Genomic DNA, 19,880 nt, shown 5'->3' with positions numbered 1-19,880 from the left:
CTGCTTTGAAAGACAGAGGGAGCTCCTACGGATTAGACATCTTCCGAAAACGTGAGTCATCGTGAAAGGGTTCAGTGTGACAATGTCGACTACGAGCGTTACGGGTTGATCCCTATCCATCGGGACGTCAACTCCTAGGCTTACGTAAGTAAGGGTTTGTAAGTAAGCATTTCAAGGTAATGCCTACACCTGTTGTGTTTGATGCAGTTGACAAATAAAATTTGATTTCATTTCATTTTAACTATGCGTTTAATACACTTTATGTTGGTGTTTCTTTTATTTTGGCAGATACAGTACATGTACTGTATGTCTTTTTGATAGTTATTTTTGTAGAAACTATTGATCCTCTTTGGCTAAATTATGATCTGTTGTATTTTAAACATTGAGAGCGGGCTCCTGTGGTTGGATTAAAAAAATAATAATAATTGTAAAAAGTATTTATTTTGTATTTGTTTTGCCCCTTGGGTCCCCTACGGGCTTGGTCCCAGCTCCTGAATCACACATTTTACTAGTCACATTTATTTATTATGCAGTTTATATATTTTTATTAATCAATTAATTAAACAAGTGTCCCCCCTACCTCCTCTCCTCCCCATCTGACAAATAACAAAGTGTCCGCAGCAGCAGGCCTCTACACTCATTGAGAGTGGGCTCCTGAATCCCCCTGTGGTTGGCGGTTGCAGTAAAACATAAATATATACTACATACTGTATATTTTTTTATTTCTCCGGGGCCCAGGGGCAATAGCCCAGGTAAGCCAGCCCTTCCTATGTCAGAAAATAGCCAAGGCCTATTCACCTTATTCCTATGCGTTTCTGGATCAATCAATACAATTTCTGAATCCTTAAAATGTACATTTTGGTGTCATGAAGTTTCCTATGACCTATAGGCCGAGGGAAATGCATTCATTTTGCAATGTATTAGCCTATTTCTTAGGTCTATAGAATACTTACTACACAAGTGAAATATCAACATCAGTCATGTCGATTGTATAGGATTCCAGCGCCTTGACAGATGCACACACACCACTGTGGTGACACGTCCCCTATATGACTATCTCTGTCCCCACGTTGTGATTCCCCTCCCCCACTCCACTTTACCGCGCAGAGCCAGAGAGGGAAAATCACTGTCATCTGGAGAAGCTCGTCCGGTAACACGGGGCGGCCCATCTGCAGGTCCCCGCTGTTCCTAAAAGAAAGGTGAGCAATATCATATTTTCAAGAATTGAAATGATATGGAAAGTTATTTTCATGCCGTAGTACAATTCCACCACCATAAATCGTTGTATTGGTTTATGAACTATGTTAGCCTAGTTAGCTTGTTTGTTGCTAGTGCTAATGTTCGCTCACTATCTAGCTAATGCACTAGTGAGACAATGTTGTTGACATTTGGGCGGGTAGCTTGATTAGTTAACATAACTGTTGATAAAGAGACTGATATTTTATGGCTATTTCAGTCAATTCTATCAGTGTGGTTATAAGTAACATGCATAGACAGCTAAATGGGACACGTGATCCCCATAGATGAACTTGAGTAGGTAGCAGTTTGATAACATTAGATGGTGTTAGTTTAGCGAGCTAAAGTTGGCTGGCTGGAAACCAGGTGTTGTGCACCCCACCTTGCATCTCATAGCAGAGTGGAAGAGGGAAAGTCACAGATGGAATTTTTTACTGCTTCTAACGTGCTTGTTTTGTAGTCATCTAACAAACATACATTATGTCTCTTATAAATTGTAGGTTAAGCCATGAATGTTGATTGTCTGACAGCCTTGGTATAGTTAAGCAGTAAAGCACAAAGGTTGAGGACTGTTCTTACGTAAGAGGCAACGCGGAGTGCCTGCCTGGTTACAGCCCTTAACCTTGGTATATTGGCCATATACCACAAACCCCCGAGGTGCCTTATTTCTTAAATATACCACAGTTTCAGCCAATCAACATCCAGGACCCAAACTACCCAGTTTATAATGTCTGCTTTATTCCACAGATTAAGGATTTGAGTTGGCCTGACGGAGAGATCTTCCAGGCGGCTCCGGCCCATGGAGGATGCAGAGCATCACATCAGATCAAACATTGATAAACCAGTACTTTACCAGCGTTTTATCAATATCTTTAAAGGTAAGGTGAAGATTGAATATATTTCTGACAGTCCTAAATATGACAGCTATGAATTAGATGAATCAGATGTACATTTTAGAGGTTAGTGGGAAACAGTGAATTGGGATATATGGGCACAGTCACCCAGGAAAAAAGGTTTAAAGGAATAGCCATGTCTTTGTATTATGGTCATAGGATTCTTAAAGGTCCACTACAGTCACACGATGCTCCATCTGAAATCTCCTTCCACCTGAAAAGGCCCACCTTGAAAACCAATCATTGGTTTAGAAGACAAAGTAAGAGTGACAACTGAATCTAGCCTCTTGAAAGACAGAGCAGCGCATCCCCCTCCCTAAACCCCCTGCTGCACACCTGAACCTCATTTTGATTGGCAGTGATATGTGTGAGATCACTTTTAGACAGTGTGAGGTCATTTTATGAGAACAGTTGTTTTTGGAGAAGCTTGGCAAGTTGAATGGGGTGATCATGTGACCGGAGTGGACCTCCAGACAGTGATTATTCTCTGTAATAATTGACAAGCACAATGCAATATCTCCCAATGTTTGTATTTTGTGTCTGCTAAGGACGGGGAGTTTTTGCCACTGAATTCATATCCAAAGGAGACTTTGTTGTGGAGTACCGAGGTGAACTGCTTACACAACAGGAGGGCGAGGTCCGAGCTGATCAGTACAATGATTCTGCAAAGGTGTTTCTTTTCGATTTCCAATGGAAAGGAAGAACATGGTGGTAAGTAGGATTGATGAGAACAAAATAAACATATTAATGCCTTTTGAGATCTAAAAAAAGCAACAACATTAAAATGAAGACAGACATTTAAATGGTTGGTGGCACAATATGCACTGTAGGCCTATCTCAGGCCCAGATCCTAATTTGACCGTGTCCCTGACCTAAACAGTAAGGAACAATATTAGTCTTCAAACCAACTGGTTCGCTATCAGAGCATCTGCACTCCTTTTTTAAACAACAGTTAGGGACTTTTCTGCCCCTTTTCTGAAATAGAAACCCTGTGCTGCAATATCTTCATTAAACTGTGACATGTTATGTTTCTATGCAGCATTGATGCATCTGAAGAAGACTCCTCCCTTGGGAGACTCGTTAATGATGATCACTAAAGACTCAATCTCAAAATGAAGGCCATACAAGCAAACGATGAGCCACACTTGTGCCTCTTCGCGACTCGAGATATTGCAGCTGGCGAAGAGTTGACTTATAGTTACGGTGATTCAGACTGGCCATGGAGAACACAGGTGAGGAACTTTTTTTTTTAAAGATGCTAAATGAAATTACCACCCATCTTGGAAGAGCCGGGATGATGAGCAATTCACTACCCTGTCATGCAATATGTTGTGATGCAGACAGTGTCTCTTTACTACTAAGATGTAATTGATGTCTAATTGTTGTCTTGGTTCACTTGATTCAGGTCATCAAAACTGAATTGTCGTCCAGCCCAAAACCTATGGTAAGAACTTTACTAAAGTCATAGATCAATATGAGTTTATTTTTTTCTATTATCACATTTACTATTTCACTTTCACAAATACACATTTATAGTCTAACATCAATTGCACTGGAATGCAGTGCACTTGTTACATACATCAAGAGTTAACTAAATATACAATACATTGAAATATATGAAATAAAAACCTTATCAATAAGAACTCAGTAGTTAGGCTCTTGTGGGCTCATTTAGTAGCCCAACTCATGAGGGATTTGCTCTTCTCCTGAAAAGTTCAGTCCTGCATCTGACCAGAATAGGATGTTCAAAACTAAACGCTACACCAGGCATTTCCTGTGTGCTTTCTTATACAGTAGGTCCCCAGATGTATACAATGCATTAGATCACATTTTCGGCCAAAACCTGAGTTGATTTGAGGGGATTTTTCCGTGTTTTAAAAATGTTGATTATGTGTCAGCATCCAGGGGTGTGTCAGTTTCTACAAACACAGTCTCTTACTGCAGAGATGTCTGACTGTTCTGCCTGTTGGTCACAGGCTGGGAGCAGAACAGGGGCTGTGGCAGAGCAGAGCACTTAGGGGTGAAGTCCCTTGCTCAAAGGCAAAACAGCAGTAGGTAGTACACAGGGATACACCGGTAACCCACCGGGCTTCAATATCCCCGTATACTACCTATTACCGTTGTGCCCATCAGCAAGGCACTTTACAACACACACATCACAGGCTGATAGCAGGACAGGGGCTGTGGCAGAGCATCAGAGCCCATCAGAAAGGCACTTTACAACACACACATCACAGGCTGATAGCAGGACAGGGGCTGTGGCAGAGCATCAGAGCCCGTCAGAAAGGCACTTTACAACACACACATCACAGGCTGATAGCAGGACAGGGGCTCCATACAGTGATTGTTCTCTGTAATAATTAACTAGCACAATGCAATAACTCCTAATGTTTGTATTTTTGTGTCTGCTAAGGACGACACGTTTTTGCCAATGAATTCCTGTATACAGTCGGCCCCCAGATGTAAACAATGCATTAGATCAGGGGTCGGCGACTAGGTTTGGCCGTCGGGCCAATTTCTTTCTGAGCTAATAGTCGGCAGACCAGAACATAATTAGTATAATAACAGCACAATTCATAGACCTATACAACGCTACAAATTATACACAGTTTAACACCTGCTGGTTAGTATATTAATTCGATGTCAATAACATCACAATTTCCATCTGATTGCACTGATAAAATCACCAGTCTATTAAATTTGTATTTTTTAATTCTCTGTGCATTCTTATCATATTTCCTGTTTCAACAAAACTGTTGCTGTTAGCAAATGATTCGATCTTAGACGTGCTTATGAATCAAAGCATGGTACTTTCAAAAGTGACCTTTCCACTCAGAGGCCTGACTGACACAGAGAAATGTATGTGTCAACTGCTGGCTACTTGTCCGTTGTTTAACCCAACAACAGAAGGTCACAACTGCTGGCTACTTGTCCGTTGTTTAACCCAACAACAGAAGGACACAACTGCTGGCTACTCGTCCGTTGTTTAACCCAACAACAGAAGGTCACAACTGCTGGCTACTCGTCCGTTGTTTAACCCAACAACAGAAGATCACAACTGCTGGCTACTCGTCCGTTGCTTAACCCGACAACAGAAGGTCACAACTGCTGGCTACTCGTCCGTTGTTTAACCCAACAACAGAAGGTCACAACTGCTGGCTACTCGTCCGTTGCTTAACCCAACAACAGAAGGTCACAACTGCTGGCTACTCGTCCGTTGTTTAACCCAACAACAGAAGGTCACAACTGCTGGCTACTCGTCCGTTGTTTAACCCAACAACAGAAGGTCACAACTGCTGGCTACTCGTCCGTTGTTTAACCCAACAACAGAAGGTCACAACTGCTGGCTACTCGTCCGTTGTTTAACCCAACAACAGAAGGTCACAACTGCTGGCTACTCGTCCGTTGTTTAACCCAACAACAGAAGGTCACAACTGCTGGCTACTCGTCCGTTGTTTAACCCAACAACAGAAAATCACAACTGCTGGCTCCTCGTCCGTTGTTTAACCCAACAACAGAAGGTCACAACTGCTGGCTACTCGTCCGTTGTTTAACCCAACAACAGAAGGTCACAACTGCTGGCTACTCGTCCGTTGTTTAACCCAACAACAGAAGGTCACAACTGCTGGCTACTCGTCCGTTGTTTAACCCAACAACAGAAGGTCACAACTGCTGGCTACTCGTCCGTTGTTTAACCCAACAACAGAAGGTCACAACTGCTGGCTACTCGTCCGTTGTTTAACCCAACAACAGAAGGTCACAACTGCTGGCTACTCGTCCGTTGTTTAACCCAACAACAGAAGGTCACAACTGCTGGCTACTCGTCCGTTGTTTAACCCAACAACAGAAGGTCACAACTGCTGGCTACTCGTCCGTTGTTTAACCCAACAACAGAAAATCACAACTGCTGGCTCCTCGTCCGTTGTTTAACCCAACAACAGAAGGTCACAACTGCTGGCTACTCGTCCGTTGTTTAACCCAACAACAGAAGGTCACAACTGCTGGCTACTCGTCCGTTGTTTAACCCAACAACAGAAGGTCACAACTGCTGGCTACTCGTCCGTTGTTTAACCCAACAACAGAAGGTCACAACTGCTGGCTACTCGTCCGTTGTTTAACCCAACAACAGAAGGTCACAACTGCTGGCTACTCGTCCGTTGTTTAACCCAACAACAGAAAATCACAACTGCTGGCTCCTCGTCCGTTGTTTAACCCAACAACAGAAGGTCACAACTGCTGGCTACTTGTCCGTTGCTTAACCCAACAACAGAAGGTCACAACTGCTGGCTACTCGTCCGTTGTTTAACCCAACAACAGAAGGTCACAACTGCTGGCTACTCGTCCGTTGTTTAACCCAACAACAGAAGATCACAACTGCTGGCTACTCGTCTGTTGCTTAACCCAACAACAGAAGGTCACAACTGCTGGCTACTCGTCCGTTGCTTAACCCAACAACAGAAGGTCACAACTGCTTCCCTAAAAGCTGTCAGGGTTTAAACATCTTATCTTTTCAGAAAGTGAATAGCAAATTCCATTTTATGTCTCCTCGAATATAGAAGGCTGCAGCTCAGCCTCACAGTCATAGAGACGATCCTTATGGAGGCAGAACGGCAACGACCGGCCTTGGCTGTAGGTCAGCCTCACAGTCATAGAGACGATCCTTATGGAGGCAGAACGGCAACGACCGGCCTTGGCTGTAGGTCAGCCTCACAGTCAGAGACGATCCTTATGGAGGCAGAACGGCAACGACCGGCCTTGGCTGTAGGTCAGGCCGTATTATACACTATTCGGATGAGATTCGATTTACTGGGGGAGGTCGGGTAATGTAATTATGTGCACGAGCACGAAACACCATATATGTAATTTTTGTCCTGTCTAAATCTGCCATGTCAGTCATCTTTAATTCCAACCAGAATAACCTCATGTTTTTTGGTCTCCTGAAAGTACTAGTCCCGTGTGAATCAACATCAAGTTTTATTTGTCACATGCGCCGAATACAACAGGTGCTTACTTACAAGCCCCTAACCAACAATGCAGTTCAAGAAATAGAGTTAAGAAAATATTTACTAAATAAAATAAGTCAGATTTCACAGAAACATCTCCCCCCACATCAGTATAGAAAAGGGCCCTAACAAACTGCGTCAAACTGCAGTGGGGTGGCAGGTAGCCTAGTGGTTAGAGGCAGGTAGCCTAGTGGTTAGAGGCAGGTAGCCTAGTGGTTAGAGGCAGGTAGCCTAGTGGTTAGAACGTTGAACTAGTAACTGAAAGGTTGCAAAATCGAATCCCCGAGCTGACTAGGTAACAATCTGTTGTTCTGCCCCTGAACAAGGCAGTTAACCCACTGTTCAGGGGCTGTCATTTAAAATAAGAATTTGTTCCTAACTGACTTGCCTAGTGAAATAAAGGTAAAACAAATTTAAAAAATCACCTTTGTGGGGAGACTAAACTCATCAAGTCATGTTGAAAAGTTCACTTTCAGTTTAACTGAAAACTGACAGCTTAGCCAACTTTCTTTTGCCATTTTTCTGCCTTGACCTTTTCTATTGTCCAGCCAGCCTTCTATAGTTACCCACTGTATTGTCCAGCCAGCCTTCTATAGTTACCCACTGTATTGTCCAGCCAGCCTTCTATAGTTACCCACTGTATTGTCCAGCCAGCCTTCTATAGTTACCCACTGTATTGTCCAGCCCAGCCTTCTATAGTTACCCACTGTATTGTCCAGCCAGCCTTCTATAGTTACCTACTGTATTGTCCAGCCCAGCCTTCTATAGTTACCCACTGTATTGTCCAGCCAGCCTTCTATAGTTACCCACTGTATTGTCCAGCCAGCCTTCTATAGTTACCCACTGTATTGTCCAGCCAGCCTTCTATAGTTACCCACTGTATTGTCCAGCCAGCCTTCTATAGTTACCCACTGTATTGTCCAGCCAGCCTTCTATAGTTACCCACTGTATTGTCCAGCCAGCCTTCTATAGTTACCCACTGTATTGTCCAGCCATCCTTCTATAGTTACCCACTGTATTGTCCAGCCAGCCTTCTATAGTTACCCACTGTATTGTCCAGTCAGCCTTCTATAGTTACCCACTGTATTGTCCAGCCAGCCTTCTATAGTTACCCACTGTATTGTCCAGCCCAGCCTTCTATAGTTACCCACTGTATTGTCCAGCCAGCCTTCTATAGTTACCCACTGTATTGTCCAGCCAGCCTTCTATAGTTACCCACTGTATTGTCCAGCCCAGCCTTCTATAGTTACCCACTGTATTGTCCAGCCAGCCTTCTATAGTTACCCACTGTATTGTCCAGCCCAGCCTTCTATAGTTACCCACTGTATTGTCCAGCCAGCCTTCTATAGTTACCCACTGTATTGTCCAGCCCAGCCTTCTATAGTTACCCACTGTATTGTCCAGCTAGCCTTCTATAGTTACCCACTGTATTGTCCAGCCCAGCCTTCTATAGTTACCCACTGTATTGTCCAGCCAGCCTTCTATAGTTACCCACTGTATTGTCCAGCCCAGCCTTCTATAGTTACCCACTGTATTGTCCAGCCCAGCCTTCTATAGTTACCCACTGTATTGTCCAGCCCAGCCTTCTATAGTTACCCACTGTATTGTCCAGCCAGCCTTCTATAGTTACCCACTGTATTGTCCAGCCAGCCTTCTATAGTTACCCACTGTATTGTCCAGCCAGCCTTCTATAGTTACCCACTGTATTGTCCAGCCAGCCTTCTATAGTTACCCACTGTATTGTCCAGCCAGCCTTCTATAGTTACCCACTGTATTGTCCAGCCAGCCTTCTATAGTTACCCACTGTATTGTCCAGCCAGCCTTCTATAGTTACCCACTGTATTGTCCAGCCCAGCCTTCTATAGTTACCCACTGTATTGTCCAGCCAGCCTTCTATAGTTACCCACTGTATTGTCCAGCCCAGCCTTCTATAGTTACCCACTGTATTGTCCAGCCATCCTTCTATAGTTACCCACTGTATTGTCCAGCCAGCCTTCTATAGTTAGCCACTGTATTGTCCAGCCAGCCTTCTATAGTTACCCACTGTATTGTCCAGCCAGCCTTCTATAGTTACCCACTGTATTGTCCAGCCAGCCTTCTATAGTTACCCACTGTATTGTCCAGCCAGCCTTCTATAGTTACCCACTGTATTGTCCAGCCAGCCTTCTATAGTTACCCACTGTATTGTCCAGCCAGCCTTCTATAGTTACCCACTGTATTGTCCAGTCAGCCTTCTATAGTTACCCACTGTATTGTCCAGCCATTCTTCTATAGTTACCCACTGTATTGTCCAGCCCATCCTTCTATAGTTACCCACTGTATTGTCCAGCCAGCCTTCTATAGTTACCCACTGTATTGTCCAGTCAGCCTTCTATAGTTACCCACTGTATTGTCCAGCCAGCCTTCTATAGTTACCCACTGTATTGTCCAGCCCAGCCTTCTATAGTTACCCACTGTATTGTCCAGCCAGCCTTCTATAGTTACCTACTGTATTGTCCAGCCCAGCCTTCTATAGTTACCCACTGTATTGTCCAGCCAGCCTTCTATAGTTACCCACTGTATTGTCCAGCCAGCCTTCTATAGTTACCCACTGTATTGTCCAGCCAGCCTTCTATAGTTACCCACTGTATTGTCCAGCCAGCCTTCTATAGTTACCCACTGTATTGTCCAGCCCAGCCTTCTATAGTTACCCACTGTATTGTCCAGCCAGCCTTCTATAGTTACCCACTGTATTGTCCAGCCAGCCTTCTATAGTTACCCACTGTATTGTCCGGCCCAGCCTTCTATAGTTACCCACTGTATTGTCCAGCCAGCCTTCTATAGTTACCCACTGTATTGTCCAGCCCAGCCGTCTATAGTTACCCACTGTATTGTCCAGCCAGCCTTCTATAGTTACCCACTGTATTGTCCAGCCAGCCTTCTATAGTTACCCACTGTATTGTCCAGCCAGCCTTCTATAGTTACCCACTGTATTGTCCAGCCCAGCCTTCTATAGTTACCCACTGTATTGTCCAGCCAGCCTTCTATAGTTACCCACTGTATTGTCCAGCCCAGCCTTCTATAGTTACCCACTGTATTGTCCAGCCAGCCTTCTATAGTTACCCACTGTATTGTCCAGCCCAGCCTTCTATAGTTACCCACTGTATTGTCCAGCCAGCCTTCTATAGTTACCCACTGTATTGTCCAGCCAGCCTTCTATAGTTACCCACTGTATTGTCCAGCCAGCCTTCTATAGTTACCCACTGTATTGTCCAGCCAGCCTTCTATAGTTACCCACTGTATTGTCCAGCCAGCCTTCTATAGTTACCCACTGTATTGTCCAGCCAAGCCTTCTATAGTTACCCACTGTATTGTCCAGCCAGCCTTCTATAGTTACCCACTGTATTGTCCAGCCAGCTTTCTATAGTTACCCACTGTATTGTCCAGCCAGCCTTCTATAGTTACCCACTCTATTGTCCAGCCAGCCTTCTATAGTTAACCACTGTATTGTCCAGCCCAGCCTTCTATAGTTACCCACTGTATTGTCCAGCTAGCCTTCTATAGTTACCCACTGTATTGTCCAGCCCAGCCTTCTATAGTTACCCACTGTATTGTCCAGCCCAGCCTTCTATAGTTACCCACTGTATTGTCCAGCTAGCCTTCTATAGTTACCCACTGTATTGTCCAGCCCAGCCTTCTATAGTTACCCACTGTATTGTCCAGCCCAGCCTTCATAGTTACCCACTGTATTGTCCAGCCAGCCTTCTATAGTTACCCACTGTATTGTCCAGCCAGCCTTCTATAGTTACCCACTGTATTGTCCAGCCAGCCTTCTATAGTTACCCACTGTATTGTCCAGACAGCCTTCTATAGTTACCCACTGTATTGTCCAGCCAGCCTTCTATAGTTACCCACTGTATTGTCCAGCCCAGCCTTCTATAGTTACCCACTGTATTGTCCAGCCAGCCTTCTATAGTTATCCACTGTATTGTCCAGCCCAGCCTTCTATAGTTACCCACTGTATTGTCCAGCCAACCTTCTATAGTTACCCACTGTATTGTCCAGCCAGCCTTCTATAGTTACCCACTGTATTGTCCAGCCCAGCCTTCTATAGTTACCCACTGTATTGTCCAGCCAGCCTTCTATAGTTACCCACTGTATTGTCCAGCCAGCCTTCTATAGTTACCCACTGTATTGTCCAGCCCAGCCTTCTATAGTTACCCACTGTATTGTCCAGCCAGCCTTCTATAGTTACCCACTGTATTGTCCAGCCAGCCTTCTATAGTTACCCACTGTATTGTCCAGCCCAGCCTTCTATAGTTACCCACTGTATTGTCCAGCCAGCCTTCTATAGTTACCCACTGTATTGTCCAGCCAGCCTTCTATAGTTACCCACTGTATTGTCCAGACAGCCTTCTATAGTTACCCACTGTATTGTCCAGACAGCCTTCTATAGTTACCCACTGTATTGTCCAGCCCAGCCTTCTATAGTTACCCACTGTATTGTCCAGCCAGCCTTCTATAGTTATCCACTGTATTGTCCAGCCCAGCCTTCTATAGTTACCCACTGTATTGTCCAGCCAACCTTCTATAGTTACCCACTGTATTGTCCAGCCAGCCTTCTATAGTTACCCACTGTATTGTCCAGCCCAGCCTTCTATAGTTACCCACTGTATTGTCCAGCCAGCCTTCTATAGTTACCCACTGTATTGTCCAGCCAGCCTTCTATAGTTACCCACTGTATTGTCCAGCCCAGCCTTCTATAGTTACCCACTGTATTGTCCAGCCAGCCTTCTATAGTTACCCACTGTATTGTCCAGCCAGCCTTCTATAGTTACCCACTGTATTGTCCAGCCCAGCCTTCTATAGTTACCCACTGTATTGTCCAGCCAGCCTTCTATAGTTACCCACTGTATTGTCCAGCCCAGCCTTCTATAGTTACCCACTGTATTGTCCAGCCAGCCTTCTATAGTTACCCACTGTATTGTCCAGCCAGCCTTCTATAGTTACCCACTGTATTGTCCAGCCAGCCTTCTATAGTTACCCACTGTATTGTCCAGCCCAGCCTTCTATAGTTACCCACTGTATTGTCCAGCCCAGCCTTCTATAGTTACCCACTGTATTGTCCAGCCAACCTTCTATAGTTACCCACTGTATTGTCCAGCCAGCCTTCTATAGTTACCCACTGTATTGTCCAGCCAGCCTTCTATAGTTACCCACTGTATTGTCCAGCCAGCCTTCTATAGTTACCCACTGTATTGTCCAGCCAGCCTTCTATAGTTACCCACTGTATTGTCCAGCCAGCCTTCTATAGTTACCCACTGTATTGTCCAGCCCAGCCTTCTATAGTTACCCACTGTATTGTCCAGCCAGCCTTCTATAGTTACCCACTGTATATTGTCCAGTCAGCCTTCTATAGTTACCCACTCTATTGTCCAGCCAGCCTTCTATAGTTACCCACTGTATTGTCCAGCCAGCCTTCTATAGTTACCCACTCTATTGTCCAGCCAGCCTTCTATAGTTACCCACTCTATTGTCCAGCCAGCCTTCTATAGTTACCCACTGTATTGTCCAGCCAGCCTTCTATAGTTACCCACTGTATTGTCCAGCCAGCCTTCTATAGTTACCCACTGTATTGTCCAGCCAGCCTTCTATAGTTACCCACTGTATTGTCCGGCCCAGCCTTCTATAGTTACCCACTGTATTGTCCAGCCAGCCTTCTATAGTTACCCACTGTATTGTCCAGCCCAGCCGTCTATAGTTACCCACTGTATTGTCCAGCCAGCCTTCTATAGTTACCCACTGTATTGTCCAGCCAGCCTTCTATAGTTACCCACTGTATTGTCCAGCCAGCCTTCTATAGTTACCCACTGTATTGTCCAGCCCAGCCTTCTATAGTTACCCACTGTATTGTCCAGCCAGCCTTCTATAGTTACCCACTGTATTGTCCAGCCCAGCCTTCTATAGTTACCCACTGTATTGTCCAGCCAGCCTTCTATAGTTACCCACTGTATTGTCCAGCCCAGCCTTCTATAGTTACCCACTGTATTGTCCAGCCAGCCTTCTATAGTTACCCACTGTATTGTCCAGCCAGCCTTCTATAGTTACCCACTGTATTGTCCAGCCAGCCTTCTATAGTTACCCACTGTATTGTCCAGCCAGCCTTCTATAGTTACCCACTGTATTGTCCAGCCAGCCTTCTATAGTTACCCACTGTATTGTCCAGCCAAGCCTTCTATAGTTACCCACTGTATTGTCCAGCCAGCCTTCTATAGTTACCCACTGTATTGTCCAGCCAGCTTTCTATAGTTACCCACTGTATTGTCCAGCCAGCCTTCTATAGTTACCCACTCTATTGTCCAGCCAGCCTTCTATAGTTAACCACTGTATTGTCCAGCCCAGCCTTCTATAGTTACCCACTGTATTGTCCAGCTAGCCTTCTATAGTTACCCACTGTATTGTCCAGCCCAGCCTTCTATAGTTACCCACTGTATTGTCCAGCCCAGCCTTCTATAGTTACCCACTGTATTGTCCAGCTAGCCTTCTATAGTTACCCACTGTATTGTCCAGCCCAGCCTTCTATAGTTACCCACTGTATTGTCCAGCCCAGCCTTCATAGTTACCCACTGTATTGTCCAGCCAGCCTTCTATAGTTACCCACTGTATTGTCCAGCCAGCCTTCTATAGTTACCCACTGTATTGTCCAGCCAGCCTTCTATAGTTACCCACTGTATTGTCCAGACAGCCTTCTATAGTTACCCACTGTATTGTCCAGCCAGCCTTCTATAGTTACCCACTGTATTGTCCAGCCCAGCCTTCTATAGTTACCCACTGTATTGTCCAGCCAGCCTTCTATAGTTATCCACTGTATTGTCCAGCCCAGCCTTCTATAGTTACCCACTGTATTGTCCAGCCAACCTTCTATAGTTACCCACTGTATTGTCCAGCCAGCCTTCTATAGTTACCCACTGTATTGTCCAGCCCAGCCTTCTATAGTTACCCACTGTATTGTCCAGCCAGCCTTCTATAGTTACCCACTGTATTGTCCAGCCAGCCTTCTATAGTTACCCACTGTATTGTCCAGCCCAGCCTTCTATAGTTACCCACTGTATTGTCCAGCCAGCCTTCTATAGTTACCCACTGTATTGTCCAGCCAGCCTTCTATAGTTACCCACTGTATTGTCCAGCCCAGCCTTCTATAGTTACCCACTGTATTGTCCAGCCAGCCTTCTATAGTTACCCACTGTATTGTCCAGCCAGCCTTCTATAGTTACCCACTGTATTGTCCAGACAGCCTTCTATAGTTACCCACTGTATTGTCCAGACAGCCTTCTATAGTTACCCACTGTATTGTCCAGCCCAGCCTTCTATAGTTACCCACTGTATTGTCCAGCCAGCCTTCTATAGTTATCCACTGTATTGTCCAGCCCAGCCTTCTATAGTTACCCACTGTATTGTCCAGCCAACCTTCTATAGTTACCCACTGTATTGTCCAGCCAGCCTTCTATAGTTACCCACTGTATTGTCCAGCCCAGCCTTCTATAGTTACCCACTGTATTGTCCAGCCAGCCTTCTATAGTTACCCACTGTATTGTCCAGCCAGCCTTCTATAGTTACCCACTGTATTGTCCAGCCCAGCCTTCTATAGTTACCCACTGTATTGTCCAGCCAGCCTTCTATAGTTACCCACTGTATTGTCCAGCCAGCCTTCTATAGTTACCCACTGTATTGTCCAGCCCAGCCTTCTATAGTTACCCACTGTATTGTCCAGCCAGCCTTCTATAGTTACCCACTGTATTGTCCAGCCCAGCCTTCTATAGTTACCCACTGTATTGTCCAGCCAGCCTTCTATAGTTACCCACTGTATTGTCCAGCCAGCCTTCTATAGTTACCCACTGTATTGTCCAGCCAGCCTTCTATAGTTACCCACTGTATTGTCCAGCCCAGCCTTCTATAGTTACCCACTGTATTGTCCAGCCCAGCCTTCTATAGTTACCCACTGTATTGTCCAGCCAACCTTCTATAGTTACCCACTGTATTGTCCAGCCAGCCTTCTATAGTTACCCACTGTATTGTCCAGCCAGCCTTCTATAGTTACCCACTGTATTGTCCAGCCAGCCTTCTATAGTTACCCACTGTATTGTCCAGCCAGCCTTCTATAGTTACCCACTGTATTGTCCAGCCAGCCTTCTATAGTTACCCACTGTATTGTCCAGCCCAGCCTTCTATAGTTACCCACTGTATTGTCCAGCCAGCCTTCTATAGTTACCCACTGTATATTGTCCAGTCAGCCTTCTATAGTTACCCACTCTATTGTCCAGCCAGCCTTCTATAGTTACCCACTGTATTGTCCAGCCAGCCTTCTATAGTTACCCACTCTATTGTCCAGCCAGCCTTCTATAGTTACCCACTCTATTGTCCAGCCAGCCTTCTATAGTTACCCACTGTATTGTCCAGCCAGCCTTCTATAGTTACCCACTGTATTGTCCAGCCAGCCTTCTATAATTACCCACTGTATTGTCCAGCCCAGCCTTCTATAGTTACCCACTGTATTGTCCAGCCAGCCTTCTATAGTTACCCACTGTATTGTCCAGCCAGCCTTCTATAGTTACCCATTGTATTGTCCAGCCAGCCTTCTATAGTTACCCACTGTATTGTCCAGCCAGCCTTCTATAGTTACCCACTGTATTGTCCAGCCAGCCTTCTATAGTTACCCACTGTATTGTCCAGCCAGCCTTCTATAGTTACCCACTGTATTGTCCAGCCAGCCTTCTATAGTTACCCACTGTATTGTCCAGCCAGCCTTCTATAGTTACCCACTGTATTGTCCAGCCAGCCTTCTATAGTTACCCACTGTATTGTCCAGCCAGCCTTCTATAGTTACCCACTGTATTGTCCAGCCAGCCTTCTATAATTACCCACTGTATTGTCCAGCCAGCCTTCTATAGTTACCCACTGTATTGTCCAGCCAGCCTTCTATAATTACCCACTGTATTGTCCAGCCCAGCCTTCTATAGTTACCCACTGTATTGTCCAGCCAGCCTTCTATAGTTACCCACTGTATTGTCCAGCCAGCCTTCTATAGTTACCCACTGTATTGTCCAGCCAGCCTTCTATAATTACCCACTGTATTGTCCAGCCAGCCTTCTATAGTTACCCACTGTATTGTCCAGCCAGCCTTCTATAGTTACCCACTGTATTGTCCAGCCAGCCTTCTATAGTTACCCACTGTATTGTCCAGCCAGCCTTCTATAGTTACCCACTGTATTGTCCAGCCAGCCTTCTATAATTACCCACTGTATTGTCCAGCCAGCCTTCTATAGTTACCCACTGTATTGTCCAGCCAGCCTTCTATAGTTACCCACTGTATTGTCCAGCCAGCCTTCTATAATTACCCACTGTATTGTCCAGCCCAGCCTTCTATAGTTACCCACTGTATTGTCCAGCCAGCCTTCTATAGTTACCCACTGTATTGTCCAGCCAGCCTTCTATAGTTACCCACTGTATTGTCCAGCCAGCCTTCTATAGTTACCCACTGTATTGTCCAGCCAGCCTTCTATAGTTACCCACTGTATTGTCCAGCCAAGCCTTCTATAGTTACCCACTGTATTGTCCAGCCAGCCTTCTATAGTTACCCACTGTATTGTCCAGCCAGCCTTCTATAGTTACCCACTCTATTGTCCAGCCAGCCTTCTATAGTTACCCACTCTATTGTCCAGCCAGCCTTCTATAGTTAACCACTGTATTGTCCAGCCCAGCCTTCTATAGTTACCCACTGTATTGTCCAGCTAGCCTTCTATAGTTACCCACTGTATTGTCCAGCCCAGCCTTCTATAGTTACCCACTGTATTGTCCAGCCCAGCCTTCTATAGTTACCCACTGTATTGTCCAGCTAGCCTTCTATAGTTACCCACTGTATTGTCCAGCCCAGCCTTCTATAGTTACCCACTGTATTGTCCAGCCCAGCCTTCATAGTTACCCACTGTATTGTCCAGCCAGCCTTCTATAGTTACCCACTGTATTGTCCAGACAGCCTTCTATAGTTACCCACTGTATTGTCCAGCCAGCCTTCTATAGTTACCCACTGTATTGTCCAGACAGCCTTCTATAGTTACCCACTGTATTGTCCAGCCAGCCTTCTATAGTTACCCACTGTATTGTCCAGCCCAGCCTTCTATAGTTACCCACTGTATTGTCCAGCCAGCCTTCTATAGTTATCCACTGTATTGTCCAGCCCAGCCTTCTATAGTTACCCACTGTATTGTCCAGCCAACCTTCTATAGTTACCCACTGTATTGTCCAGCCAGCCTTCTATAGTTACCCACTGTATTGTCCAGCCCAGCCTTCTATAGTTACCCACTGTATTGTCCAGCCCAGCCTTCTATAGTTACCCACTGTATTGTCCAGCCAGCCTTCTATAGTTACCCACTGTATTGTCCAGCCCAGCCTTCTATAGTTACCCACTGTATTGTCCAGCCAGCCTTCTATAGTTACCCACTGTATTGTCCAGTCAGCCTTCTATAGTTACCCACTGTATTGTCCAGCCAGCCTTCTATAGTTACCCACTGTATTGTCCAGCCAGCCTTCTATAGTTACCCACTGTATTGTCCAGCCAGCCTTCTATAATTACCCACTGTATTGTCCAGCCAGCCTTCTATAGTTACCCACTGTATTGTCCAGCCAGCCTTCTATAGTTACCCACTGTATTGTCCAGCCAGCCTTCTATAATTACCCACTGTATTGTCCAGCCAGCCTTCTATAGTTACCCACTGTATTGTCCAGCCAGCCTTCTATAATTACCCACTGTATTGTCCAGCCCAGCCTTCTATAGTTACCCACTGTATTGTCCAGCCAGCCTTCTATAATTACCCACTGTATTGTCCAGCCAGCCTTCTATAGTTACCCACTGTATTGTCCAGCCAGCCTTCTATAATTACCCACTGTATTGTCCAGCCAGCCTTCTATAGTTACCTGTGTGTAGGGAAAAGGTTTTGGGGGGCTCAAATCAGAGGATAAAAGTAAAGCAGTCCATTTTTGAATCATGTCAATAACTGTTTTATCCCTCCCCTGTAGTCCCACGTTAAGTCCAAGTGATTGATGATGTCAATAACTGTTTTATCCTCCTCTGTAGTCCCACGTTAAAGTGATTGATACAGCTACAAACTCCTCATCAAGCATTTACACCAGTATTGACAGGACCCGGTAATCATTTACACCAGTATTGACAGGACCCGGTAATCATTTACACCAGTATGTGTTGGGTTTGTTGTGGCGGCAATTGCAGAGAAATGCAATGATCTCCTTCCTAAACTCTCATACTCTCTTGAGAGGATTAGGCCTACCCTTACTTAGTATGTATCCTTTATTACAATCAATGGCTACATCAAGCTTGTGACTCTACAAACTTGTTGGATACATTTGTAGTTTGTTTTGGTTGTTTCTGATTTATTTTATGCCCAATTGAAATGAATTCTAAATAATATATTGTGTAATTTTGGAGTCCTCTTTATTGTAAATAAGACTCATGTTTTGTAAACACTTTTGCCTGCCCCCACCCCATTGGATATGTTTCATGCTGAATGTCCATCAGTCAGCTACCCTCCCCTTAGTCAGCTCCTGAACAGTGGGTTAACTGCTCAGGACAACATCTGTGGATTCCTTTTTATACACCGCTATCTAGAACCTAAAAGGGTTCTTTGGCTCTTTCTGCCCCATGGGATTGTGGGTGTGTACTGAGCATTAGCCTACAAAATAGGTAATGGAATGATTACAAATCATCAGGACATGATTGTACAGCTATTGGTTTAGTATGTAAGAGTTGATATGTTGGAGTAAAACAGGTCAGGTTTTCAGTGATCAGACAATCTATTCAGTAAAACATGTGTCAATTCTGATTTGATTTTATGATTTCAGCTCAAACAAATGCTTGGATATGATTCTGAAGACTCAATCAGCAGCATCGAAATAACAGAAGATGAGTATGTGTCAGGAACAGAAAGTGAAAGTGAGAGCAGCATAGATAACTCTGAATGTACATTTGATATTTTTGTACCCCAGGGAACTATACTGTACCCGTATTTCTACGTGTCTGAATGCCTGTCCGCCCGTCTGTCCCTCTTCCTGCCTGTCCGCCCGTCTGTCCCTCTTTCTGCCTGTCCGCCCGTCTGTCCCTCTTCCTGCCTGTCCGCCCGTCTGTCCCTCTTCCTGCCTGTCCGCCCGTCTGTCCCTCTTCCTGCCTGTCCGCCCGTCTGTCCCTCTTCCTGCCTGTCCGCCCGTCTGTCCCTCTTTCTGCCTGTCTGCCCGTCTGTCCCTCTTCCTGCCTGTCCGCCTCCCTGTTTGTTTGATTTTGTAAATTAAAAAATCTGACCATCAAAAATCTGTCCTCCTCCTTCCCTGACTTTTCCGGAATGTTTGTATTTTACACTGTTCATTTGTCAGAATTTTGAAATCTCAAACAAAAGTATTTAGAGCCTTTTTCCTTTTTAAAACTGAATCCGCCGAGACAATGTGCTGTAGGAAGTTGGTACCCAGCCAGGTGCTGATGCAACTCTCCTGACTGAGTGACAAACTGAATCCGCCAAGACAATGTGCTGTAGGAAGTTGGTACCCAGCCAGGTGCTGATGCAACTCTCCTGACTGAGTGACAAACTGAATCCGCCGAGACAATGTGCTGTAGGAAGTTGGTACCCAGCCAGGTGCTGATGCAACTCTCCTGACTGAGTGACAAACTGAATCCGCCGAGACAATGTGCTGTAGGAAGTTGGTACCC

The 19,880-nt window shown here is 45.1% G+C and overlaps 1 long non-coding RNA gene across 1 annotated transcript; it reads left to right on the top strand.

The window, feature by feature from the left end:
• The first annotated feature begins 56 nt into the window (after positions 1-56).
• LOC129843413 (uncharacterized) lies at positions 57-19,132 on the top strand. Its single transcript, XR_008757832.1, has 7 exons — positions 57-144; positions 1,108-1,199; positions 1,984-2,114; positions 2,678-2,840; positions 3,169-3,361; positions 3,535-3,573; positions 19,025-19,132. It is a non-coding gene; the product is annotated as an uncharacterized LOC129843413 (long non-coding RNA).
• The last annotated feature ends 748 nt before the right edge of the window (positions 19,133-19,880 follow it).

Source organism: Salvelinus fontinalis, unplaced genomic scaffold (assembly GCF_029448725.1).
Source record: "Salvelinus fontinalis isolate EN_2023a unplaced genomic scaffold, ASM2944872v1 scaffold_0132, whole genome shotgun sequence".
In the NCBI taxonomy this organism is placed as follows: Eukaryota; Metazoa; Chordata; class Actinopteri; order Salmoniformes; family Salmonidae; genus Salvelinus; species Salvelinus fontinalis.
This window is presented reverse-complemented; position numbering and strand designations above follow the sequence as displayed.